Raw genomic sequence first — 6,021 nt, 5'->3', positions numbered from 1 at the left:
ACCAACTCCATGTATCCTGCCATGGCTGTATCTAAGCAAATATCTATTCTAGTACTTTTCCCACAGTACCAGCCAAATGCCATGAAAAAGCCTACAAGCAAAGTGTTTTGAAAGAGGAAGATCACATCTAACTTTTCTTGTATTTTGGATCATGGTTTTCATAGCCTGTGATCACTGGCCATTCTGAGTGATGTATACATTATTCCAAGTTGCCTAATTCCATGTGGCATTCAATGCAGGTTCCATGTAGCTTCCATAATTAAAACCACAGACTGACTTCATGAATTTGTTTAGCTCTGTTTAAAAGTACTGTACTCTGAGCTATAGAGGAGTAATAGACTTAGAATTATATTTATCTGTTAATTCAATCTTAAATATGGCATATACTGCTAGGTAAGCATGCACAGTACTGCAGGATATATTTTCAAGGACCAAAATTTTACAAAACACAGTTACAGGCCAGGCACTTAAAACATATTTTTCCAACAATTGTTTAGATTACAACTCCTAGAATTTTCAGCTAACATGAAGAAAATAGGGTGTGAGATTTGGAAACAGTGTTATAATACAAGCTAGAATAATAGAACACAATTGAGTTTGTAATGGGGAGAATGCTTCACAGTCAATGTTGAAGTCCTGATTTAAAGTACATTTTTACTTATTTTTCTCTATTACTAAATTATAAATTTTAACAAATTTATCTAAGCAAATACATGTAGATACAACACAATTGTCACAGTCATTCTCTTGAGGTACATAGCCAACTTAGATGGATTTCTGGAGTGGGGCTTTGCAGGATTTTCTGATGCCTATTTTACTATTTTTTAACGTCTGGGCAAAGGCCTTTTGCTTTTAAGTTATAAACTAATCTAAACTGTCTCATCTTAACAATTCTTTCATGCTCTCTTCTCAGATGCAATCCTTCTTGTTTCTGAGGTCTTACTCCCAGGTGCTGGTAAGAATTACAGCCTTGTGTTTTTATTAGGATTTATTTGTTTTTACTCTTAATGCTTGTTAATTTGCATGCTGCTGTAAACAAGCCTGGGATTATTTGGCTCAAGAGAAGAATAAAATAAATTGTGGACAATTTAGCAGTTTAATAACAGCAGCAAAAAAGCACCCAAAGCACTTGTGTGAATAGAAAGAGAAAGCTGAAGAGCCTCGTGAGAGGTGAACATACTGGATAACCAGAATGTGGACCATTAAAAAAAAGTTTTCGGTATCCATCAGCAAGTTGAAAAAGTCAAGTCCCTAGGAGGAGGAAAGTGCAGTGTGGGAAATCATTTTTTGTTTTTTAAAAGTACCTCAATTTTTCATAAAGTTTGAAGGGCCTTTCCTCTTCCGTTCCCTATTCTGTAACTCGTTCTCGCCGGTCCTTTTTTCGGACTATGGAAAAAACCGGGGCAAATTTGAAACTTTTCCCCCCCGAATACAGAGTGATCCCCAATCTGCTCTGAGAAGGGTGTACGTCCATTCTTTCCTCCCCATTTAGCTACGTTCGAGGGCTGCGAGCGGAAGGAAGGGGGGGGGGAGGGCAGAAAAAAGCGCAAAAGTGACTCCTATCTTTAGCGGCGAAAAAGACGGCGGTGGGGGGGGGGGGAAGATGGGGTTGCATACTTTTCACAAAGTAAATGCAACCAGCAGACTCCACTTTGCAGCTTGCATTTTCAGAGACAAAGTAGAGGTCCAAAAGAAAAGAAAAACTAATATTTTAAATGAAAAGTTATTTTCTGCGGCAGAGGAGTAAATGCTGTACTTACTGCGTCCCGCAACAAACGTTTTACTTGACTAAACAAGGACCAACAGAAGCCGCTTTATCTGCTTTTTCAAGCCAGGTTTCAGGCTTCTTTTCGTGCCGATTGCGATCAAAACCTCTGTCTGAAGCACTTCCTCTTTCTCCGAGCATCCTACACGCCTGTTGCTTTTAGCTACGAAGGTAGAGTTACTACGATTTTTTTTCTAGTTTACTCATTTCCTGGAGATGAGCTTTTTTTCCCTCTCCCTCCCAAAAACTCTCTCCACCCAACGGAGAAAAAAAAGCGGCGCGTCCAACTTTCTGTAGAGTCCCGGGACCTTCTTAAGGTGGTAGGCAGTGTGTTAAACACCACACCGACAATTGCCAGCTTTTTCAGACTTTACTTTTTTGCCGGTTGGAGTGCAGAGCAGAAAAGACTAGCGGATTTTTAGCAGACACTTTCCGAGTAGAAAAGGACGTGGGGATGGGTGGGGGAGGGAGGGAGAGAGCGGATGGTGGACGCCCTTAAATCCCGCCGGTTGTGCAACACGCGAGGAAGCAGCAAAGCAGCAACTTTCCGGAGTTTGCTCCTCGTGGGTTTTCTAATTGTGAAAACTGTGTGTAACAAAACCTCCTCTGTGCAAATTTCCTTGTGCGATTGCCATGATTTTTCTCTCTTTAATATTTGGCCTTACAGTTGCCTGTTGATAAACCTGAGGATGCTAAGTTGTTGCACATGTTCAAATCCTTGGGGGAGGGGGGAGTCGAGAAAACAACAGAGCCCTGTGGATCAGCCCAACATTTTGTTCCCATGATAACTAATCAAATACATTGGGGCCAGGACTTTCTTGAGGAGCACATCTCCTCTAATTGTTGTGGTAATGCTGAGGAACTATGACCAATACTCATTTATAGCTTGATCCTCCAAGGCTTTATTTAGCTGCTTTAAAAGCTCGGCAAGTTGGCAGCCAACCAAGGCTCTCATGTCCAGAATAAATCAGTCTATTTCTCCTGTTTCCTGCCTTGCCTGAAGTCCCACAGGATTCTGTGCCCATGGGAGTATGTGCAGCTAAGTGATTATGGTTTGATTAAATACCCACTGTTAAAGTAATTCTGCTTAAAGATACTGGGTGGCTCACAAATCTGGAATTCCTATGAACTCACAAGTTTTATGTCTTATTTATTTATTGGATTTCTAGGCTGCCCACTTCCAGAGTGCTGGGCAGCTTAACTACTGCTAAGAAACAATATGATACTATACTACCATCTAATATTATACTACACTACAATACTCTCTGTGTGTCTGTCATCATCTTCTGGTGCTCCATAGACATAAGGCTTTGTATCTGAACTCTTACCCTCTACCAACACCAACTGGAGAACTGCTGTAACACCATGACCCACTTTCTGCAGCCAATCCAGAAAAATACTATGATAAACAATATCAAAAAGCCACTGAGAGATCAAGGAAAGGCAGGAAGGTAGTATTACTCCCTTCCTGGCCGTGCCATAGCTTATTGATAAGCATGAGCAAAGTATTTCAATACTGTATACTGATGTGAATTCCAACTGAAAAGAGTCAGGGTAATCCATTACTTCCAGGGCCTGTAACCGATCAGCTTCTCATCAACCTTCCTCAAAAACAGGAGGTTGGAGACTGGATGAAAATGATTTGGAATGGTTAGGTCCAGTGATAGCCTTTTGAAAAAGGGACGCACTGCCATCTCCTTCAAGGCCAACAGAGCCACCCACATCATATAAAGCAATACAAACCTCTTGGGCAGCCTTCACCAGTCAATAGGGACATAATCATGTGGCTGGGTTAGCAGTTCTGAAGATGTTGTGTACTTCCTTAGGACTAACAGGATTACACTATTAGCCAACCAACCAAGTTTATGCTTTTACCAATCCGAGTGAATCTGAGTAAACCTGAACAACTTTATCTACCAAATGTCTAGAATATTTTCACCATGGCAGATTGTCCTACAATTCTCTCCAATAAGAAATAGGTGACCTAAAAAGAGGCGGTTGGTTCTTCCATTTGGTTGGCAATGTTTTGGTTACATAAGGATCCCTGTTCAGAATTTTGCAATGGGGAAAACAAGCAATGAAAATGAATTGCCAAACACTCCTGTGTGTTCCCAACATATAACTGTGCATAGTATGTATGTAGGTAGATATTATCTGAATATAGCATATGACAGGGATGAAAATCGAAACATCAAAGACAGAGGTCTATTCTCTGAATCATGTTTTATAAATATATTTTTCAAAGCTGTTCTATATTGAGAGAGCAACACATCTACATGTGAAATCGGTGAAATGTCTCATTTCTGAATGTATATTTGTATTGGTATTGAGGAAAGGGTTGTATTTACAAATTAACTTCGAAAGCTTAGTAAATGGGTGTTGCATGTCAACAATTGATTTACCATTATATACTACATTTTAGCAAAGCTTTTTGATTTACTGAGGTATCCAAATTCAAAAGAGTGACTATTTTTAGTAACAGAAGCATAGGAAGCTACAACATTTGGGTCGAGTGCAATATATGAGTGAATATGTGTGCAAAGCCTTGGATTAAAATATTCTACCTATTGTACAAGAACTCAGGGGATGTAGTGCATACAAATTCCTTCCTCCTATTTGACTGGCCCGAAGTCATCCAGTGAGTTTCTGTGGACCTGAGTCTCCCTGATAGCAAACAAACCACACAGGCCATTTTAGTAGATCATTCTGAGCTGCAGTTTAAGAAGTGTGGTGGACTAGAAATATAAATCAGATCATTTCTGATTTGCAAAACTAATAACAGAATATGTAGCAGGATTATTTTATGTGTTTTCTTTCAAAGCAACAGGTAGGTAACAGTGCATTACTCTCCCATCCTGAACTGTAGTATTAGGGGAGGCAGAATGTTTACATATAACCCAATTTCTATCCCTGAAAGAATGAAATACTTAGCTATTTAGAATTTACAATTATTTTTGGGCCGAGGCTTACTATTTGACCTTCCTTTGCACATTGCACTTTAGCTAAGGTTTATGATTTACTTTTGAATGGCATATTAGGAAAATGAATGAAGCCAAACAAGAATGATATTTTTATTTAAGTATAATTATAAGCAACTCTTTCAAACAGTTCATACTGATTGCCATCTAATATTTTTCTTCTGCAGGTAAAAAATTACAATTTAGCTGGCAGTTTTGGAGAGGTTGGTACGATTGGGGACTACATAAGAGCTCTGGTTTCAAGTTGTACACCACGTAGTAAACTTTTATTTACAATTAAAGATCAAACACCCATTTCCAAACAAGAGCTTATCACATTCATGTTGAGTGATCTTGTGTTTTCAAGCAGCTACTCTGAGACTTTTGTGATACTTTACATCTGAAAGGAGCAGAATGATAGAAAGGAGCAGAATGATTAAAAAAAATCTATTATTTGTCTGGGTGCAGTAGAAGATTAATGTATTTTTATCAAGTCTTGTGGAAAAAGAAGTATAATAAAATATGTTCTCTCAGAACATAAAGAGGTTCTCTTGTCCAGGAAAATTTTAATTTTCCTTGTATAGATGCAGATGGGCGAACATTATATCAAGCCACAAAGAACCCTTTTAAAAATAATTGCAGATGAAGACTTCCAGGTAAGGACTGATGGTGGACTAGATGTGTCTGAAAGCAGTTCTGTGAGCAGGGACAGTGCTTGGTGGAATGGTTCTGACTGACAAAAATCTGTGAGAATCAGATATGATTGAGCAGCAGAAAAAAAATACACAAATGCATTATACCATTGTGCAATTACACAGTTACATGTGCCTAAGGCCATAGATTTGAGTGGGTTTGCATTTAGCTGGCTCAATTAACTATGTAATTGCATGGGTGGCTAATTGTCTCCCTAGAGTAGTGACATACTTTTGCATCATGAGCGAAACCATCTCAGAGATTATTCTAAAAGAAGAGAAAACTACAATACAAACATATATCTTTGTGTCATAGTATCAAAGGCTAATTATCTATGATTTAACTATGTTGCAGAAGACTATTGACTTTGACGGCTTTATTATTATTTTTTACTGGCTTTCTCCATATGTGAGAGCTGTGTCACCCTCCACAACACTGTACGATGGTGCTTGGGGAATAAGGCAGTTACTATCACATTGGTGGGAAATGTTGCAAAAACATCTTTTCAGGGTTTCCTTCAGATCTGTGGAGTGATTTCTCATGGACGGGAAGTCCTACCTCATTCAGACTGCAGATTTCTGTCTTTCTATAGCCAGGAGGCACGGA

This window comes from Protobothrops mucrosquamatus, unplaced genomic scaffold (assembly GCF_001527695.2).
Source record: "Protobothrops mucrosquamatus isolate PMUCROS unplaced genomic scaffold, P.Mucros_1.0 scaffold110, whole genome shotgun sequence".
NCBI lineage: Eukaryota > Metazoa > Chordata > Lepidosauria > Squamata > Viperidae > Protobothrops > Protobothrops mucrosquamatus.
This window is presented reverse-complemented; position numbering follows the sequence as displayed.